Source organism: Scyliorhinus canicula, chromosome 3 (genome assembly GCF_902713615.1).
Source record: "Scyliorhinus canicula chromosome 3, sScyCan1.1, whole genome shotgun sequence".
NCBI classification, from domain to species: Eukaryota; Metazoa; Chordata; class Chondrichthyes; order Carcharhiniformes; family Scyliorhinidae; genus Scyliorhinus; species Scyliorhinus canicula.
In genome coordinates, this window is record NC_052148.1 from 81,032,024 (window position 1) to 81,054,790 (window position 22,767).

Sequence of the window (22,767 nt, forward strand, 5' to 3'; positions counted from 1 at the left end):
GAAGCGAGAGGTGATAATGGGACAGGGTGGGCTATGTTATAAAAGTGAACATATCCAGTCTGTATAAATGAAAATAGTCTTGGTAGGACATATGTGGAAGAAAGTTTATCTTGGGAGTCTGTACACAAAGGTTGCTAAACGTAGCCAGAGATGGCAGATGAGGAGATGAATTGACTCAACATCAGGCATGTAGGTGTGTAGGTATAGATGAGACCAAAGGTTTTAGTTACCTTTAAAGAATCCAGAATATGTGCGATGGAATACTTTCAAAACGTGAGTTCCTGGTAGCAGGGGGGTTGCAATCAATGAGACACTCCGTTGAAAGTGCGGGGACCATAAAGTCCCACCACCGGACAATGGAGGGTTACCTCCACCAGCGCGAAACATGTTGCTGGGTCACAGAAAACCCCGCTCAATGATTTCGCTGTGTCGTGCTTGGGACAACTGAATAATATGGCTAACATTCAGCTTTACTCATAAAGAGACTGCGAACAGGCTGAGACTTAGGAAACTTGTTGAATAATGTTCAGCTTTAGCCCATGTAAAAAATGACATGGGAGTCGGCTGCAGGAGCTACATTAATTCCTTTTTTTAAGTAACTTGAATACCCAATTCTTTTTTTTCCCAACTAAGAGGCAATTTAATGTTGCCAATCCACCTTCCTGCACATCCTTCTGGGGTGTGGGGGTGAAACCCACGCAGACAAGGGGAGAGTATGCAAACTCCACGTAGACAGTGACCGGGGCTGGTATCGAGCCCGGGTCTTCGACGCCATGAGGCAGCAGTGCTAACCACAGCGCCATTGTGCCGCCTGGGCTACATCAATTCCAACATGATCCCGCCAGCGTGAAAGGCTGGAAAGACCCGTTTTGAGTCAAAGCATTGGAGGAAGATTGTGTGATTAACTGTCAAAAGGCAGACAGGTTGAAAAGGCCAAGGAAAGATAATAGATAATTTAATTTTGTCACAGGTGTTCTGAGTTTTGGTCAGCTGTCACAGCTAGTTCTTTGTCTTGATTTGATAGCAAGTATTTTGTTCTTATATTCATGATTTCTGGCATCAACCTTGTGCTTTTCAATGTCGATTACCATCTGGTATTCCCCTGTGTGGTTAACATTTCTTCAATTTTATCACTTATCATCAAACATTGTACGTTCCCAAATAACTTGCATATTCTATCCGCCCCCGGCAAGAATCCTGAGAATGACGTTTTGCGTGACACACCCAACCAATCGCTGGGAAACCCGTAACGGGGGCTGGGTTCTCCAACCCCCCGCCGGGTCGGAGAATCTCCGGGAGGCGGCGTGAATCCCGCCAGCCGCCGAATTCTCCAGTACCGATCATCGGGGCCCCCCCCGGCGATTCTCCGGCCCGCGATGGGCCGAAGTCCAGCTGCTGTAATGCCTCTCCGAACAGCGTGAATCAAACCACCTCCCTTACCGGCGGGACTGGCGGCACGAGCGAGCTCCAGGGTCCTGGGGGGGGGGGTCGCGGGGCGATCTGGCCCCAGGGGGTGCCCCCACAGTGGCCTGGCCCGCGATTGGGGCCCACCGATCCATGGGTGGGTCTGTGCTGTGGGGGCACTCTTTTCCTTCTGCGTTGGCCATAGCCTCCACGATGGCTGACGGGGATGTGACCCCCTCACCCGCGCATGCGCGGGGATGACGTCAGCAGATGCTGACGCTCCGCGCATGCGTGGACTTCCGCCGGCCGGCGAAGTCCCTTCGGCCTCGGCTGACATGGCGCCAAAGGCCTTCCACGCCAGCCGGCGGGACGGGGACAACTCCGGCGTGGGCCTAGTCCCTCAAGGTGAGGGCTTAGCCCCTAAAGGTGTGGAGAAATCCCGCCGGGATCCCCCGCCCCGCCAGGTAGGGGAGAATCCAGCCCCGGGAGTTCACCTTTGTTGGGACCAGCAGACCACACCGGTGGGAAGGATCGGAAAATCATGTCCCGTGTCTTCATCAATAATGATTATAAATGTATCAAGTGCCAGGGGCCCGGAGGAGTACTCCGTGGGCTAGATGTTCCATTGGCGAGATCCTCTGTTGCGCCGGCAGCATACGCACACCCGCGGATTTCCCAATGGCATGGGGGTGCCCACAATGGGAAACCCCATTGGCCTGTTGCCGGGATGGAGAATCACGTTGCTGACGGGGCCGTGCTGCACCAGAAAATGGGTGCGGCGGGATGGAGAATCCCGCCCTATCTGTCCCAGCTGGCTAGTTGGAAATACCAGCGTTGGTCGGTGATCTTTGTTCCTGATTTTTCTTTACTTCAGTGACAAATATGTTATGAAGCACCTTTATCAAGTTCCTTTCTGAAAATCAAGACTGATAACAGGTGATAACTCTCATCTATCAGTTGTGTTGCATCCTGAAGTAATTTATTAAACAGGCACGAACCTGTGTTGTTTCTGAATTACTAACTTTACTTCTGCTAAATGTGCAAGTTCTGCTTCATTTTAATCCAACTCTTTTCTACAATGCCCATCATTTACAGATTGTATTTGCATGGGAGTATACAGTAAACTGCCTGAACCTCATCAGACTGTTAGTGGGATGAACGTTTAAATGGATTAGCTGGATATTAAATCATATAATTGTTAGATTATGGTATGTTTGATTTATGGTAGTAACATCAAATGTGCCCAGATGCAGGTGCAAAGTCACTTGTTAAATCTAATTTAAAGAGGATCTGATGATCTGTTCATTTTATTAACCAGGCAAAGCTGATCTGCAGTCATTAAGGTAGAAAGCCCCATCTCTGACTTCTGAGGAGTCAATTGCTGGCAGTTTGAAGATTTTATTAAGGGAGAAAAAGGAGAGAGTTTGATTTATGTTGATATTTTATTGAGATAATCTAAAATAGTACAGGTTTCAACCACTGGATGTGATCACTCATAAGGAAGATAAATTTTGACACAAATTAATACAAGCAGTGGCTGTAGTATATTTTACAAAATAATCCAAATGCGACCAGCACTTGACTACTTCAAACTATTAAAATTGATTAACTTTAGTTACATTTGGGTGAAAGATAATGTGGAAGATGGAACTGATATAAGACCTGGACATTCTCTTGTACACATTAAGAATAATAGGATACAGAAAATGAATTAGCAACTCAAATTTAGATTTTTAATGGCTAGAATTATTTAATTTAAATAAACCAGCACGTATACTACAATGCTGATGAAATGGTGGCTCAGATATCAGTGCTGTAACACACATCAGGCAGCACTAGTGCTTCCAGTGACACACAGTGCCTAACACCTTGAGGAAGTTTTGTGTCCTGTATCTTCAAAGTGACCGAGATGTTGGCAACAGACATAAACAGCTGTTGTTTTCATCTGGCTGCAGTCTGGGTAAATACTTGGTTAACCCATATAGACTAGCAAAGCACCTTTGTAAAAAAAGCTAGTCTTAGTCTCAGTAATGGTGACCATGAAACCGTTCTCCATTTTTGTAAAAACCCATCTGGTCCGTTAATGTCCTTTAAGGAAGGAAACCTGCCATCCTTACCTGGTCTGGTCTACATGTGACTCCAGACCCACAGCAATGTGGTTGCTCTTAATAATAATCTTTATTAGTCTCACAGGTAGGCTTGTATTAATACTGCAATGAAGTTACTGTGAAAATGAAAAATGAAATGAAATGAAAATCGCTTATTGTCACGAGTAGGCTTCAAATGAAATTACTGTGAAAAGCCCCTAGTTGCCACATTACAGCGCCTTTTCGGGGAGGCTGTTACGGGAATCGAACCGTGCTGCTGGCCTGCTTGGTCTGCTTTCAAAGCCAGCGATTTAGCCCTGTGCTAAACAGCCCCTATTCTCCGAGTTACCACACAATGGCGCCTGTTCGAGTACACAGAGGGAGAATTCAGAATGTCCAATTCACCTAACAAGCAAGTCTTTTGGAACTTTGTGGGGGGAAACCCGAGCATCTGGAGAAAACCCATGCAGACGTGGGGCGAACGTGCAGAAACCATGACTCAAGCCGGGAATCAAACCCAGGACTCTGGCGCTGTGAAGCAACAGTGCTATCCCTTGTGCTATTGTGCCGCCCAAAATTGCCCTCTGAAATGGCCCAGCAAGTCACTTGGTTTGTGGGCAATAAGGGATGGGCAACAATTGCTGGCATTGCTAGTGACACGCACAACCCATGAATGAATTAAAAAAACATGCTCTGTTTTCCATTCCACCAGAAACAGAAAGTTACAACTGCTGCTTTGAAACAAATGTGCAGCCATGGGCCACGACCTACCAGTCTCGCCGCGTCCTGAGTGGGGCCAGAGAGGCCTCTTGTGATATTTAACGGCCTTGTTATACCTTGTGAGGTTGAGGCGCGTGAGGCGTGTGATCTGGATCCCGCCCACAATTGCCGGGATCCTAATTTGCATATTCTAGTGTGCAAACAGAATCACTTGAATATGTTTATGTCAAAGTTAGCCAATGAATAGGATCTAATTCCTGCGCCTCAGTGACCTGAGCGAGCGCCGTTTAGCACTGGCTTCCACAAATGTGGACCAGAGGTACCAGCACTTGGGGGTATCTCCAAGGCGCCAGGGGCCCTTGGGTGGTCGGGCTCTGGGCATGGTGGTACCCTGGCATCCTGTGTGCCACCCAGGTGGCATCTTGCCCGCACTGGGGATCGGGCCATTATGAGGTAGGATGCGGGGGGCTTGAGTTCCCCCCTTTGGTAAGCTGGGGCATTAGGGGAGGGGGGTCAGAGGTCAGGAAGCCATTTAAAAATGTTTAAAAGTGCAGGAAATGTGACTAAGTGCAGCTTCGGTAGGGCGTTCTTCCCCGAGGCCCAGAAATGAAGCATAGTCCCATTTAATAGCATGTTCGTTCTCGGTGCTGCCAGCGTCGGGAAACACCCAGCTAAACGTGCCAGTCACGGGACTCTGATTCATTTCTGTTAAATTGCGCTCTTAGATTTTATATTGTCCCAATGTTCCGAATGCACCACTCTGTAACTGAGCTGGACTTTCGGACCCAGGAGGACCCATGAATATAGAGCCATGAGTGTTGGGGAGATTCTGAATTACAAACTGACCATTGAAAAAGTGCTTTCATATTGATGGCAGTGAGGCGTTTGTGCCATTGGTTCTCAATGTGTGAGTCACACATAGCTCAGAGCAACACCATTTGAAGTTGCCAGATCGGCTAAAGCCAGTGTCTGAGATAATTGTGACAACAACAATTTGAGTTTACATATCTTTAACCTTAGGAAAATGCGCTAAGGTGCTTCACATAAGTCATTTCTTTCTGGTTGGGAGTCTTAGAGAATCCTGCAGAGTTACATTGGTGTTGCAGCAGGTCACATGGGACCATGTTTTAGGAATTAGTTAAGCAAACATGCCGCTGTCAGCAATATAAAAGAAGCTGAAGAATGCAAAATAATTGACTTTTGACCTGTTATTTTTCTGAAAGTGTGGGGAAACCAGTATGCCTTTTCGAATGCGCTGTTTGCAATGGTGCTGAACAGAACGATGGATTTTAAAAAAAAATTGTAGCTTTCTAACTCGGATAGTGAGAGAAGTCCTTTTTGGAATGGATGGATGGAATAATCCGAATGGCCATGCTCGGAAACTTGAAAGTCATCCTTTGTGTCTTGTACGTGTGAATCTAGAATAACAGTGCAAAAATTAGAAAAATTATATCCTGTTTTTTGTGTTCTAGATTTTTATTCCTATTGGATTCTACCTTAAACATATTTACATGTAGTTAAATACCTATTGCTCAACGTATGTTGGAAGGAAATGTGTTTTGTCATATTGTCCAAACCTTTAGGGGCAGAGTGGCTTCATTCTCTTTTTTTGAGCATTGCCAGCACTGTTAAGGTGTCAGAGGTAGCAGCTGTTTAAGCAGCTGCAAAGGGGTGGTTTTGCTCACTTGAATCTCATGTGCCAGACTTCTAGTCTCCAAAAACCTTAGGAGCTTGCTAATGATGTGGAGATCAAACTTTGTCACACTTGCCACAGAATAGCATCTGGTAAAAAAACACATAACTAGAAATATTTCTTTAAAAGCCTATTTACAAGATTAACTTCAATCTACACCACACATCCAGAAATATTTAATGGTAAGCCTACTTACAATGATTAATTTAAATCTAAATTATGTTATAAGTTTGCATTAAATTTTACGTAAGAGTCAATTAACCAATCGAGCTATAGTTCATTCATAAGCTTTCCTAATTTTCTCGTTACATGCACATTAAAAATAAAGCTTGATCACCTGTGTGTGTTCCCTTCTGGTACAATATTTTCAGTATCATTTTATCATGTTAGTTGGAGATGCCCTGGCTCCTGCTGTCTAGTGGGATTTCATGCTAAGCAACAATTCAGCAGTCATTGTCCAGGATTTTGTCATCAGCTCTTTATTTTTAAACCTCCATAATGGCTACTGGCAAGCTATTTGACTGTGAGAGTCATCACAGCCAAGCTTGATGTTCTCCTTGCTCCAAGGTACACCCACTCATTCCAAATGATTGAATAAATTATGTTTAGGCATGGCAGCCCTGGTTAATTGCTTTTTCTCACTGAGAAATATTGTTGGAATGTAGGAACAGGAATCGGGCATTCAGCCCTCAAGCCTATTTTAATTGTATCTTGTCTGATCTGAACCTCAAATGTATTTATTTATCTTTAGCTACTCCTTGATTCCTTTATCTAAAATGTACTGATTAATTGTTGAAAATTTTGATTCTCCCAACAGTTGCAATTGTTTTGTTGGAGTTCCAAATTTCCACTTCCATTTTGTGAAAAGCTGCTTCTGTTTTCACTTCTGAATGCCTACCTCTAGTTCTAAGATTATAGACCTGGTTTTTGTGGAGTTGAAGAGACTCTGCAGACCTTTAGAAAAGCCAGGCCGGACCTGGATGTGGAAGTTCCCCTTCCCAACCCATTTCTGTCACATTCAATTTTTGTCAGCAGGGGTAAGGGGCTCGAGTGTCATTCATACAGGTGCAAACCCCAAGCTCCTCAGGGCCATGTTAATTTGATGCTGAGTTCAAATGAACCCCGTTTTGACTGTGTCAAGGGCCTTAACCCAGCGTGGGAGTCACAGATTGATGAAATACGCATTCTTGGAAGGTAGATAAGGTATGTAAGTGCCATAATGTAATCTTTGAAAAATACCCTGCTCTTTAAACTTGGGAGGCAAACAAGCTTAAACTGTCGGTTAGAGTTAACAAAACATTATCTGAGAATCTACTTTGATTATCAGGCCATGTAGATTAGAAGAAAAACATGACCACCCATGCCACAGTTCCAGCAGAGTTCTTCGTTGACATTTTTCAAGATCTGTCATTATGCCATTATAAATGCTTGGCTGAATTTCAAAAGCTACAAAAACATTGGGCTGGATTCTTCGGCCGTGCTCACCGCAAGATCGCCATGGGCGGGATGTGGACCATGTAAAGGTCCAGGGGCTGTTTAGCACAGGGCTAAATCGCTAGCTTTGAAAGCAGACCAAGGCAGGCCAGCAGCACGGTTTGATTCCCGTATCAGCCTCCCCGAACAGTCGCCGGAATATGGCGACTCGGGGCTTTTCACAGTAACTTCATTTGAAGCCTACTTGTGACAATAAGCGATATTCATTTAATTTTATTTTTCATTGACCTCGGGCGGGAATTTCCGGTCACTGGGCGGGCACGGCTGGAGAATCGCGCCCATTGTCTCAGCAGAGTGTTCTGAATTTACAGATTGATTAACAGTTATTATAAGATTAGCTGTCCTTGATGTGGGGTATGAATGGAAGATTGTTTGAAGTTAGTAAGAGATTAATCATATGAGGAGATTTAAAGCTTTGAATGGGCTTCGTGAATGGAGGTTTTTCACTGTCAAGTGTGTATGAGTCAGAGCTATATTAGATTGTCTGAAGTTTTTTCCATCTCTACATGGCTCCTGAGGTCTGTCTATGGTGGATACTGGACGATTGGCTGTGTAGGTAGCATGGCTGTATGATGGGACATGGGCTTGGGTGGGGAATGAGTTGACAAAAAGTGGCTGAAAGGCTATGTGGTGGCATTCAATCATGACCCCATCTTCCGGGAGCATAAATTGGGTTTGTGGTGCCCTTTAAAGCTATGTCTCCTTGTAGATGATTCCTCTACCAGAAGAATTAGTTTCCACATATCTACCCTACAAATCCCTTTATCATTTGAAGACTTTGATTAGGTCACCCCTCAAACTTCTGAACTCTGTTGAATACAACGCAAGATTATGCAACCTAGCCTCATAATTTAATTCTTAAAGCACTGATATCCTGTTGAATGTAGACCCCAAACACCAAAGTCAACATATTGTTCCTGAAGTTTGGCCTTCCAAAACAGAGCCCAGTATTCCATATTGGATCAGGCACAGGTTTATACAACTGAGCAATCAGTCCCTCATGCATTGTGTTCCAAACCTCCAGCGATGAAGACCAACAGCCGAATAACTATCCAGGTGATAATAGCTAAACAGACACAGACTGGGGCTGGGGGCAGGGGTGTGGAATTGAATCTTCCTGGTCTGTATGTTTCAGTACACTATGGACAGTCCAGCTGCCAGTGTGTCAGTTGTGCAGCACTTGGAGAAATATCCTGTCATAAAACAAACAAGGTAAAGTAAAATGTCAAACACCTAGCCGCTGTGCTGTGTGGATTTTGAATTCATGGAGAAGGGGGAGAGTCTCATTGAAAAGAGCATGGAGTTTGAGTTTGTTCAACACTGAATCTGTTTTTATATCTGTGAACAATAAAAGGTTGCGAATACATGTCACGCTATCCGCTAAATGACTTAAAGTGATCATTTTTATAGCATGAAGCAAAATGCAGATTAGCAAAATAAGCACTCACATATATGAAGCATCACTGACACTGCTATGAATTGTACTGGTGGCAACCTTATTGTTGAAGCATCAGGAGAGTCTAATATTAATACTTGACAGATTATTCCCAATTCTGTTTTTATGGTGGATCTGTGTGACACTGCTTGTCATACCCCATTCATGTTACAGCTGTGCCATCAGGGATAGTACTGTAATATAAAAAAACAAGACACCGTGCAGGCTGGGTTTACACCCTGCTTCTGGGGGCACAGTGCTGCTGATAACAAAAGTAAATGGTTACCAATTGCTTCTGTTACCAATAGCCTGCCATTTTATTATGATTGCAAATGTTTTGAACGTTGAGTCCAGCTCTACCGTTGGGCCACATTATTGGCTTGCAAGAGCTTTCTCCAGAATCAAGAAGGATCAGAGCAGGAAAGTTACACATGTTACTTTGAAGGAACTGCAGACATGCATTCACCCTACAGTATACATTGTGTGAATGCAGCACAATGGGAAACTGATGATATTGCAAGAATTTAATCTCATGGAAGTAGCCCTGGATATAAATGGGGCAACAGTCTGCAGAAAATGGCTTTTGGCTGATTTGAATGCTGTAATGCTTCAGTGATAGCTATTTCTAATTCAATCCATTATAAACCATTTAATGGAGGCCATTAACAATAGGATTAAAAACGATGCTGCTTTAGGGTGGAAGAAAATATAGCCAATTTGGCTTAAAGATTGCTATGAATTGAATTTAGAAAGCATTGTTTTAAAATAATGCTGAGCCAGTGCATTGATTCACTAATCCTGGTCTTGAACTTTTCTATTACACAATAATCTAGGCCCAACACTGGTGTCACAATTATTAAACCCAAGCTGGAGGCTGCTGTTAAATATAGTATGAACTCAGTGAGTGACAGGTGATTCAAACAGTCTGAACTCAAGAAGGAAAATGCAGACCCAGCTGGTTTATGTAAGTGGGGTGGAGTTGAACAGAGGAGTTAGTGTTTTTATTGCTTTATTTATCTGGGTCGAGTGTAAACTGAATTTTCCTCCCCCATCCACAATCATGGAACGTGGCGCGATCAGAGTTTCTCTCCCTGCTTGGTGCTGAGATTACACACATGTAATTAGTCATAATATAGAAGCATACTTTCAACTTTTCTATGGTTATACATTAGTAATTTTGAAAACGAATTGTTCATTATTTTTAAGAAAAAATACAATTTAGTTAAGTCTTCTCAGGCTGATATAACTAACCTGCTTTTTCTTCTTAATTTTACGTCCCTGCTTTAGTTTACAATATCCTGTCAATTTAACTTTTTCACACTGCAGCTGCTTTGTTATTGTATAGTTAAGCACAATTTGAAGAATAATCCTTGCCTTGGTGAATTCAAAGATGTATTAGCGGCAAAAATGAATCATGTGAGGTATTACATTTCACCATTTCTTTTTAAGAGTAGATAATAAAATGACAAAAAGGTGATTTTAAAAGTACGAAGGGGATTTAATCTATAAGTGTCTGTGTGAAGGGCCAGGAATAGCATTTCTGAAAATGGCACTTTGTGCAATCTGTAAGTGAACTAAATTTCTTTAATTTAACTAACATAATACAAAATAATCACTTGCTTAACAAAATCCCACCTGCTCAATCCAAGGCAAAATAACATCCAGTGCACAGACAAAAAGAGCAGTTCACAGCAGGCCAAGTTACACTCAACAATCACAATAGAGAAAATCTCCACGAGGGTAGTCTGGAGTATGTTCTTTGTGTTATGAATTTAAGTTAATTAATGTGGACCTGACCTGTATTTTTTCGAGGAACAGGTAACTATTTTATTTCTATCCATGCATATTCATTCTCATCTTGGCTTTTTTCAGCCTGAAATGTTGACTTTTTATTGACATGTATATCTAATTGGAAGACAAATCCCTGTTTTCAAACCTCGACTGAATTCACTTAAGGAAAACATTCTAAGTTCCTTTCCTAATAGATCAGTTAATGTTGAAGGGTTCAGATTAAATAAAGTCTTCAAAGCAATTTGGGTTTTCAAAGGGAAACCTTGACCAATCTGGGACTGGTGGGAACTATTTTAAGAATTGATTAGTAATGGCAAATCTTGTTAGAACCTATTGTAAAAGAAGCCAAGCCATATGGGAATGCTGAAATGTCTTCTTGTTTGTACAGACTCAAACAGAAGCAAATCTTTGTGGTTCAGAGATATTAGCATACTGACTGTTACTGCCAACTGCTTACGTAGCCTGATATGTAATTCACAGTGACACGTAATGTCTGGCTGATCAGATTTTGGCGAGCCTTTATTTTTAACAAATTCAAAAGGGACTGAGGCAGATGGTAGAGAGACCCCTTTGTGTATTTAAAAGATGTAGCTATATTTTTTTCAGTGGGGGATTATTTTTAATTCCGGAGTTGCTGGTGAAAGAGGCAGGTGTGACATTGCATGACCTCAGTTGTGTGCTTTCTGGGTAAAGGGGACAGAAGTTGTATTTTGCCTGGTTGTGTTTCAATGCAGTGTCTGATGTGGTACTTAGTTATGCATTGATTTCTTTCTAAGGACATTGACATATTGGCTGCTTGTGTGGTTAGTTTGCAGAGAGTCCTCGATATTAGTAACGTCGAATGGTAAAATTGAAGAAAACACTGACTGATAAATTAAAAACTATATTGTACCTTAGGTGGCATATTCTTTTACTTCAACGTAATATAAATACTTTTTGAAATCACATTGTTATCAGTTGTAACTTTGTAAAAGGTTCACCTCGTTACCAATCTTTATTGCCCAGCCCTTCCCACTAGCAGGATCTTCTGGTCCCGCCGAAATTGATTCTTGCTGTGGGTTCTCCAATGGCGCCACAGGCAAGAAATGTAAATCCTCATCGACTAAAGCGGAATCCTACTGGCGGCCGATGGCTAGCTGCCTCCAACACGGGAAAACCGGCCTCAACGGTGTTGGAGAATTCCGCCCATCGTCTAAAAAGGTTGCACTTTAAGTCAATAGACTTCATTTCATGTTAATATACTTGAGTGACACTCTTTTATTCTTTCACGGGCAGAGTGGTGTGGGGAGGGATTTCCAGAACTTGGGGACTTGGCAACTGAAGGAATGGCCACGGGAGGGGAGCAAGTATAATTGGGTATGCACAAATGGCCAGAATTAGCAGAGCATGGGTATCTCATAGGTTATGGGGCTAGAAGGGATGAAAGAGTTTGTGTGTGTGGAGGAGTGGGGGTTGGAAGAGGGTGGTTGGAAGAGGGTGGTGGCAATGTCATGAAGGAATTTGAAGATGAGAATTACAATTTTTAGTCAACATGTTGCTTGATCAGAAGCCATTGTAGGTCAGTGAGCTGCGGTACGATAGGGGAATGGGACTTACTGCGAGGCCAACATTTATTGCCCATCCCTAATTGCCCTGAAGAAGATGGTGGTGAGCCACCTTCTTGAAGCGTTCCAGTCCATGTAGCGTAGATACACCCACAGTGCTGTTAGGAATGGATTTTGACCCACTGACAGTGAAGGAATGTATTGCCCATATGGGAGTATAGCTCCAAGTCAGGATGGTGTTTGGCTTGGAGGGGAACATGCAGGTGATGGTGGTCCCATACATCTGGTCCCCTCATCCTTGTAGGTTGTAGATGTCATGGGTTATGAAAGTGGTGTCAAAGGTCCCTTGGTGAGTTGCTAAAATGCATCTTGTGAATGGTACACCGTGTTGCTGCTGTGTGGTGGTGGAGGGAGTGAAAGTTTAAGGTTGTGGATGCGATGAGAATCAAGTGGGCTGCTTTGACTGGGGTGGGGACAAACTTCTTGATTATTTCTGGAACTGTACTCATCCGGGCAAATGGAAAGGATTCAATCAGATGCCGGACTTGTGTCTTCTAGATTGTGGACAGGCTTTGGCTCAGGAGTTAGGAGAGATGAGTTGTTACTTGTTGCATGAATTTCCAATCTCTTACCTGCTCTAGCAGCACAGTACTGATATGGCGAGTCAAATTCAGTTTCTGGTCATTGCTAGTCCTCAGGATGTTAACATTAAGTGATTTCATGATGGTTGTGTCAATGAACATCAAGGGGAGATGGTTCGATTCTCTCATGTTTGAGATGGTCATTGCTTGACACTTGTGTGTGTGACGGAAATGTTACTTGCTACTTAACAGCCCACCCTGAATGTTAATTTATTCCCTGAAAGTTATCCCTCTACTACATTGTTCGGTGATTCTTATAGCCACCATTACATCAACATACTCTTTCAACACATAAGTTGGAGCACAAGAAAATGTTAATTGTATGTCTGGACGTATGCTACAAATAGACAGAAGTTGCTTCGCAACTGAAGTTCATTCAGTTCAGATTACATGAAACTAGTGTCCTTGTATCATTTTTTAGCATGCGCATGCCTAAAGCCAGCTCATTGATCATGTAGCTAGATCATTGATCCAATTTGCCATTGGTTTCCGATACTACCACAAGAATAGGGTAGTGCAGTGCAAGATTACACAAAATGATTGGCACGGGGATATCAATCACCTTGAATCTGAACAAGCACCAGTATCTAAACGGAGAGCATAATGTGAAAATCTGATGTACTCAACTGAAATTTTACTGAAATTCTCATGGAAACACGGGGCGGGATTCTCCCATTCGGCGGCAGAGTGTCCACGCTGCTGGAAACGCCATCCCATTTCAGAACGGCGTAAACGAGCCACTGGGAGTACCGATTCTGGCCTCTACAGGGGCCAGCACAGCGCTGGAGCCCCCCCCCAGACCGCCCTCGACCCTGCACGCAGAGTTTCTGTCGGCTGTGGACGGTGCCGGTGGGAGTCTGCATGCCGCGTCGGGGCTGGGAGAATCCCGCCCACTACATTTTCTTGGATTCCCCACCAAAGTCACAGGTTCTATTGAGTTGGATAAAAAATATGTCATGAACATGGGAGGCCCGCCGGGTAGGGGAGAATCCCGCACCTGTTTTATTTTCATGGATCAAAATGCAGTGGGCAACCAATTTAGTAAAATAACATATTTTTGAGATGACGAGCTCATCCATTGAAGTGATAATAATAATCTTTGTGAGTGTCACAAGTAGGCAATGAAGTTACTGTGAAAATTCTGAGTCGCCACACTACGCCGCCTGTTCGGGTATACTGAGGGAGAATTCGGAATGTCCAATTCACCAAACAAGCACGTCTTTCGGGACTTGTTGGAGGAAACCGGAGCACTTGGAGGAAACCCATGCAGACACTGGGAGAACATGCGGACTCCGCACAGACAGTGACCCAAACCGGGAATCGAACCCGGGCCCCTGGTGCTGTGAAGCAACAGTGCTAACCACTGCGCTATCGCGTCTACCTTGTGATCTCCCTTGCGTGTGCACTATATTTATAAATTGTTTGTATAATGCATTGGCTAGTCTTTTAATACCAAACAATGAGTGAGATGCAAAGTAACAACTTTGTAGAAGATCCAAGTCTGCGATCAGAACCTTATTGGGATATTTGGTGATAGGTTATGTAAACCAATCATGAAGAGGTGGTGCAGAATCATGAGAATTTATGAGTGATCTTCCAGAATCTAAACTGAGTGAGCACCAAATTAAAAGTAGGTGACACGGCATACAAATTTCATACATGCACCATTGCATCTTACTGAAATTCCATTAGCTGTATTTTCAGACATTTTGAATGTCAGTTGGACCCACAAGAACAATCTAATAGAAACTTATTTCAAAATCTGTTTCAAAATCATGAGTAGATAAGGAGTGTGATAGCTGAAGGTAAAGACCTCATATGACACCAGGTAGGCAGGATAACAACTAGATTTTTTTACCCTACTCACAATCTACAATTACACTACTTACCCCGCAGTGTCACCATGGGTTTACATCCTATGAGGTTCCTACAAATTTGGGGGGGGGGGGGGGGGGGGGGGGGGGGGGGGGGGGCATTGGGGAGATTGTACTTCAAGGAGTAGGAGGGGAACCATATACAATATTGGCCCCGAGAGGGTCATAACAGGACAAAACTGTTCCTGCTCATAAAAGGATTGAGAATGAGAGTGCACCAACTTAAAGTGATTTGCAAAAGAAGCAAAAGAGCTGTGAGAAAAAACCTTTTCACACAGAATGTGGTTCAGGTCTGGAATGCTCTACCTGGAAGTGTGGTGGAGGAAGGTTCAATCGAGGCATTCAGGAGGGCATTTAAAGATTATTTGAATAGAAACAATGTGAGGGGAATGGGGAAAAGACAGGGGAATGGCACTAAGTCAGAATGCTAATTTGGAGAGCCGGTGCAGGCACGATGGGCCAAATAGCCTCCTGTCCTGCACTTTAATAATCTTTGTAATTCAGTGCAGACAGAAAATGGCAAATGTAAATAGGCATGAATGTAAGTGGTGCACAACTGAATTGAGATTATTTACATTGTGAGTCACAGGAGGAAATTGTCAAGTTAATCAGAACAGTTTATCGAGACTGGAAGGATAGGACAAATCAATCCAGATGTTTTCAACAACAACAATTTCTAACACCTTTTATTATTATTTCATGGGATGTTTGCGTCGCTGGCTGGGCCAGCATTTATTGTCCAACTCTAATTGCCCTTGAGAGGTGTTGCAACCGCTGCAAGCCTTGTAGTGTAGGAACATGCACAGTGATGTTCAGAAGGGAGTTCCAGGACTTTGACCCAGCAACTGTGAAAGAACGACCATAAAGGTCCAAGTCAACCATGGAGGAATTTGAAGATGAGCATTACAATTTTAAAGTCAACATGTTGCTTGGCCAGAAGCAGTTGTAGGTCAGTGAGCCAAGGTGTGTGGAGGAATTGGACTTGCTGCGATTTAAGACATGAGCAGCACAGTTTTGGATGACCTTAAGTTTAGAGAGGGTAAAATATTAGAGACGCGTGGGGAGTTCAATGGAATAGTTAAGTCTAGAGGTAATGAAGGCAAGAATGATGGTTTCAGTAGGAGATGAGCTTAGACAAGCAAAGTAGCGCGAGGTTACAGAGGTAGAAATAAGCAGTTGGATGCTCACTTTGGATCAAAGTGACATTAAGGTGGTGAGCAAACTTGCTTAATCTCAGACTGTTGCCAAAGAGATGGGTAGAGTTGGTAGCTAGGCATCACATTTTGAGCTGACACACTGGCTTTAGTCTTCCTACTATTTAATTGGAGGACATTTCTGTTCATCCAATAATGGATGTGATATAAACAATCTGATAATTTAGCAACAATCAAAGAGTCGAGAGAGATGGTGGTTAGGTTGAGCTGGATGGCATCCGTGAATTTGTGAAAACACATGGATGATATCACCAAGGGACAACATGTATGAGCAAAATAGGAGGGTGCCAAGGATAGATCATTGGGGGAACACCAAAGATTAGGGGTGCGATTTAACGCACCAAAAGTCAGAGTCCCGTTCAGGTGCCGAGAATGACCCTGCTATCAAAAGGGATTCGTTTATTTTGGCCTCGCCCAGTAGAAAGAAAGGTTAATGCGAGACGTTTTATGGCTATGATCAGATAGATAAGAATGGAGCCAAGTGAGAGCAGTTTTACCCAATTGGATGACAGTGGAGAGGTATCGGAGAAGAATGGTGTAATCAACTCTGTCGAAGGCTGAAGACAAGTGGAGATGGATGACGGTAATTTCAACACAGTCACAGGGTGAAATTTGTGATTTTGGTAAGTGTTGCTTTGGTACCTTGGCAGGGAGGAAAACTTGATTGGAGGGATTGAAAAGTGAAATTCTGAGAAAGATGAATCCGATTTAAGAGGTCACATTTGGAGATAAAATGGAAGTTAGCAATGGGATGGTAGTTTGCAAGGACAGTGGTTTCAAGGATTTCTTCTTGCATGACGGTGGCACAGTGCTGTCTCACAGCGCCAGGGACCCGGGTTCAATTCTTACCTTGGATGACTGTCTGTGTGGAGTTTGCACTTTCTCCCAGTGTCTGCGCGGGTTTCCTCTCGATGCTTTGGTTTCCTTCCACAGTCAAAGATATGTAGATTAAATGGATTGGCTATGCTAAATTGCCCCTTAGTGTCCGAAGGTTAGGTTACGGGGATTAGGCGGGAGTGTGGGCCGAGGTAGGGTACTCTTTCGGAGGGTCGGTGCAGACTCAAAGGGCCAAATGACCTTCGGCACTGTAGGGATTCTATGATGAGATGAAATAATTGCATTCAGTAAACAATTCACATTATGTAAACATATAAAAGTATGTAAAATCAATCTAATCCTGTATAGGTGTCTTAAGTGTTTGGAAAACGTTTAAAAACCTGACCAAGGCAGTGCATCTTTCCTGCAGAGATGATTTTTCATTATTTTCTAATAACTATTTGATATATTGTTATCCCTCAAAAGACGAATCTTGCTCTTGGAGCATTTAGAAATATTATTTAGCTATGAAGCCTGAAGATACTTCAAAATTGCTAGTGTACCTTTTGAAAATGGATGAACAAATTCATTCAATTCATTGTGTGCTCCCACCAAGGGCTGTGTTCTGGAAGGGTGATATTTCCCTGACATGATCTTCCAGTTTCTAGACAGAGTTTACCCCAGCCAAGGTGGCCATAGGAAGTTTAAATGACAGATCGATGAGGAATCAGTCGAGTGAGGATCAGTTGGCCAGCTTGACCAGACTGCATAAGCAGAATCTGAACTGAACCAGCCATATAAATATTGTGGCTACAGAGGCTGGGGATTCTGTGGTGAGTAACTCACCTCCTGACTCTGAAAGCCTGTCCATCTACAAGGCACAAGTCAGGCACTGTGATGGAATATTCTCTACTTGCCTGGATGAGTGCAGCTCCAACAACACTCAAGAAGCTTGACACCATCCAGGACAAAGCAGACTTGATTTGTACCGTATCCACCACCGTAACTGTGCTTGCTATCTACCACCGACACAATTTGGCAGCAATGTGCACCATCTTTCCAAACCTGTGACCTCTACCAACTACGAAGGCACCAGGTGGATGGGAAGAATAGTGCCTACAAGTTCCCCTCCAAGCAACACCATCCTGACTTGGAAATATATTACAATTCCTTCACTGTTTCTGGGTCAAAATCCTGGAACTCCCTCCCTAAAGCACTCTGGGTATACCTACACAACAGGGACAGCAGTGGCTCAACAGATTGTCTCCGTCTCCGAATTACTCCACGTGGATTTCAACTCCAGTACCACCCATGTTTTGAATCCATCCAGGATTACAGTTATCTCCAGGACATACAACATTTCTGATGTTCTCGCCGCATCCTGAGATCCACGCTCAGTGCCATGCACCGCCATACACACGCGACATCTCTCTCTTCAGCAGAACCGGCTCACTCTATCTCAGGGGTGGGCATACTTTTCCGTGCAAGGGCCGCATTCAGAAATTCACAATTCACAAAGGGCCGCATAGTATATTAAGTAAAATAATTACTTCACCCGGTTATGATTCTGGGCGCCTCATATAGAACATAGAACAGTACAGCACAGAACAGGCCCTTCGGCCCTCGACGTTGTGCCAAGCAATGATCACCCTACTCAAATCAACGTATCCACCCTATACCAGTAAGTAACCCAACAGCCCCCCCCCCACCCATTAACCTTTAAAAAAAAAAAAAATTTTTTTTAAAATTTTTTTTTGTTTTTTAATTTTTAAAAAAAAATTTTTTTTTTTTTTTTTTTAATGACTTGGTGGGCCGCAGAAATACCTTTGGCGGGCCGCATGCGGCCCGCGGGCCGTAGTTTGCCCACCCCTGCTCTATCTCAAAGCTGTTCTTGTTCCCAGATTAATTTTATTCTTGGTCTCATCCGACGCCTTAACAAGAAACTTTTTCTTTTCCTTTCTGGTGTTAAGGAATGTAAGCTCCGACAACTCATCGATACCAATGCCCATCCAGGACCTTCCACTCCTTCCTGTCTCTCGGACCTCATTCTTTCTAACCCCAGTCCTTGCCGTGTACTCACCATATCCTCTGACCTTCCCCACTCTGAGGTTGAACATGCTGTACTCAGCAAAACACTGAGCTTCCTACCCTTACACCCCCACCTCAATGAATTTCAGGCTCAACACGATTTAAACTCTTCTTCCGTCACTTTTGTTTCCGTGCTCACTTCTTCAGCATGGTAGCATAGTGGTTAGCTCTGTAGCTTCACAGCGTCAGGGTCCCAGGTTCGATTCCCGATTTGGGTCACTCTCCGTGCGGAGTCTGCACATTCTCCCCGTGTCTGAGGATTTCCTCCGGGTGCTCTGGTTTTCTCCCACAAGTCCCGAAAGACGTGCTATTAGGTGAATTGGACATTTGGAATTCTCCCTCGATGTACCGAACAGGTGCCAGAATGTGGCGACTAGGGGCTTTTCACAGTAACTTCATTGCAGTGTTAATGTAAGCCTACTTGTGACAATAAAGATTTATTATTGTTATTATTATTATTCAGGCATGGGTCCTCTCCGGATTCAACAGTTCCTTATACCCACCTCCAGTATTCTCCCTCCAGCTGGGCCCCTCACTCTGGCCACTCATCTGCTCTTGATCTTTTCATTGAGAATTGCCGGCATGACATAAACCATCTCAATTCTCTGCTGCTCTTACCCACTCTAAACTGTCTCCTTTCCAACTTGTCACATTCCGCCCTCTCAGTTCCAACCCTGACTTTGTCATCAAACATGCCAACAGGGTTGGGTTGTTGTCGTCTGGAGTACTGACCTCTACCTCGCAGAGGCTGAGGGCCAACTCTCAGACACTTCTTTCTACCTCCCCCTGGGCCATGACCCCACCACCGAGCACTAAGCCATAGTTTCCAGGACTGTCACTGAACTCATCTCCTCTGGAGATCTTCCCTCCACAGCTTCCAACCTCATAGTCTCCCAACCCTCGACAGCCAGCTTCTACCTCCTCCCCAAAATCCACAAATAGTGCTGTCCTGGTAAGCACCCTCCTATACAGTCACAGAAGGTGTAACACCTGCTGCTTTACCTCCTTGCTGCTCACCACCCAAGGCCCTAAACACTCTTTCCATGTGAGGCAGCGCTTCACTTGCACCTCCTTCAATCTGGTCGATTGCATTTTCTGCTCCCAATGTCGTCTAATCTGCATTGGAGGGAGTAAACACAGACTGGGTGACTGCTTTGCAGAACACCTTTGGTCCACCCGCAAGGAGGACCCGGACCTTCCTGTTGCTTGCCATTTCAACTCACTATCCTGCTCTCATGTCCACATGTGCATCCTTCATCTGCTGCAAAGTTCAGTGAAGCCCAGCGCAAAGTGGAGGAACAGCTCACCTTCCGATTAGGCACATTACAGCCTTTCGGTGAGTTCAACAACTTCCGATTGAGCTCTCTCCTCCACCTTCACCCCATTTTCATTTCTATCAATTTATTTTCATTTTTTCCATCGATCCTTATTTCCCTCACCATTCTCTCCCCTCACCCCACCCATTTGAGTCATCCATTCCCTGTTCCTAGTTGTCCTTTGACAAACTGCTTGCCTTGTTCTGCCATTAACTCATTCTGATCTTGATCAGCACCCGTCTGAGCCTTGATCACCACCTTTTACATTTTTTTGTCCGTAACATCTTTGTCAATCTCCACCTATCGTTGGCCCTCTATCCAGCCCAACTGCTCCAGTTCCCTCCAGCTTTGACAAAGAGTCATCCAGACTCATAGTTAGTCCCCTTCTCTCTCCACAGATGCTGTCAGATCTGCTGAGATTGTCTAATATTTTCTGTTTTTGATTCAGATTCCAGCATCAGCAGTAATTTACTTTTATCTTGCATATGCAGTTATTTATTTGTTGCTATTGATGGACTATAAAATTTACTCAATGGAAATAAGCATATTTAAGAGTAGTGTCAGCTCTGTAAATTGTAGATCTGCCTCACAAGGAGTGTTTTCTAAATGTAAATGTACTGTTGGACAATTTGAAGAGTACTGAAGTGCAGAGTATTCTTTGCTTTGGCAGATTATATTCTTGTATTCATTCTTTTTTTTTAAAATAATTTTTATTGAGAAATTTTGATTTTATACAACAATAATGCACCTTAGTAAAATACCGAAAATAACAATAATATTAACAATCATATACATTCGCCCCATCCCCATGAACAACCCAGCATTTTAACAACAACGCAAATTAACACACTATAAAGTTACAGAATAAACACTACCATAATGCACCCCCCCCCCCCCCCCCCCCCCCCCGGGTTGCTGCTGCTATTGACCCAGTTACCTATCTCTGAGCCAGGAAGTCCAGAAAAGGCTGCCATCGTTTATAAAACCCTTGTATTGATCCTCTCAGGGCAAATTTGACCTTTTCCAATTTTATAAATCCCGCCATGTCACTGGTCCAGGTCTCCACGCTTGGGGGCCTTGCATCCTTCCATTGTAACAGAATCCTTCGACGGGCTACTAGGGACGCAAAGGCCAGGACACCGGCCTCTTTTGCCTCCTGCACTCCCGGCTCCACCCCAACCCCAAAAATCGCGAGTCCCCACCCTGGTTTGACCCTGGATCCAACCACCCTCGACACCGTCCCCGCCACCCCCTTCCAGAATTCTTCCAGTGCTGGGCATGCCCAGAACATATGGGCGTGGTTCGCAGGACTCCCCGAACATCTGGTGCACCTGTCCTCACCCCCGAAGAACCTACTCATCCTAGTCCCGGACATATGGGCCCGGTGCAGCACCTTAAATTGGATGAGACTAAGCCTCGCACATGAGGAGGAGGAGTTGACTCTCTCCAAGGCCTCCGCCCAAGTCCCATCCTCTATCTGCTCCCCGAGTTCCTCCTCCCATTTAGCCTTCAGCTCCTCCACTGACGACTCCTCCACCTCCTGCATTACCTTATAGATGTCAGACACCTTCCCCTCTCCTACCCACACCCCCGAAAGCACTCTGTCCATCGTCCCCTGCGAGGGCAGCAAAGGGAATCCCTCTACCTGTCGCCTAGCAAACGCCTTTACCTGCAGGTATCTGAACATGTTCCCCTGGGGAAGGCCAAATTTATCTTCCAGTTCCCCCAGGCCCGCAAACCTCCCGCCAATAAACAGGTCCCTCAATTTGCTGATGCCCGCCCTTTGCCATCCCCTGAATCCCCCATCCGTGTTCCCCGGGATGAACCGATGGTTGCCACCCAGTGGAGCCTCCATCGAGCCCCCTGTTTCCCCCCGATGCCGTCTCCACTGTCCCCAGATTCTTAGGGTCGCCGCCACCACCGGGCTCGTGGTAACCCTCTTGGGGAGAGCGGCAACGGTGCCGTTACCATGGCACCCAGGCTTGTACCTCTACATGACGCCATCTCCATTCTTTTCCACGCCGCCCCTCCCCCCTCCATCACCCATTTACGCACCATTGACACATTGGCTGCCCAATAGTACCCCAGAAGGTTGGGCAGCGCCAGCCCGCCTCTATCCCTTCCTCGCTCCAGGAATACCCTCCTCACTCTCGGAGTCCCATGTGCCCACACAAAGCTCAGAATACTGCCGGTCACTCTCCTAAAGAAGGCCCTGGGGATAAATATGGGCAGGCACTGAAAAAGGAACAAGAACCTCGGAAGCACTGTCATTTTGACGGACTGCACCCTCCCCGCCAACGACAATGGCAGCATGTCCCACCTCCTGAACTCCTCCTCCATCTGATCTACCAGTCTGGCAAAGTTATGCTTGTGGAGAGTCCCCCAGTCCCTGGCCACTTGCACCCCCAGGTACCTAAAGCTCTCCCCTGCCCGCCTAAGCGGGAGCCTACCAATTCCTTCCTCCTGGTCTCCAGGGTGCACCACAAACACCTCGCTCTTGCCTAAGTTTAATTTATAACCTGAGAAGGTCCCAAACTCGGCTAGTAACTCCATCACTCCCGGCATCCCTCCCACCGGGTCCGCCACATACAGTAACAGGTCGTCGGCATACAACGACACCCTATGTTCCTCTCCACCTCGCACCAAGCCT

General features: G+C 44.7%; 1 protein-coding gene across 2 annotated transcripts in view; it reads left to right on the plus strand.

The window, feature by feature from the left end:
* The window catches only part of setbp1 (SET binding protein 1), a 332,744-nt gene that overhangs the window by 22,345 nt on the left and 287,632 nt on the right, over positions 1 to 22,767 (plus strand). The gene's annotated exons all lie outside the window — the stretch shown is intronic.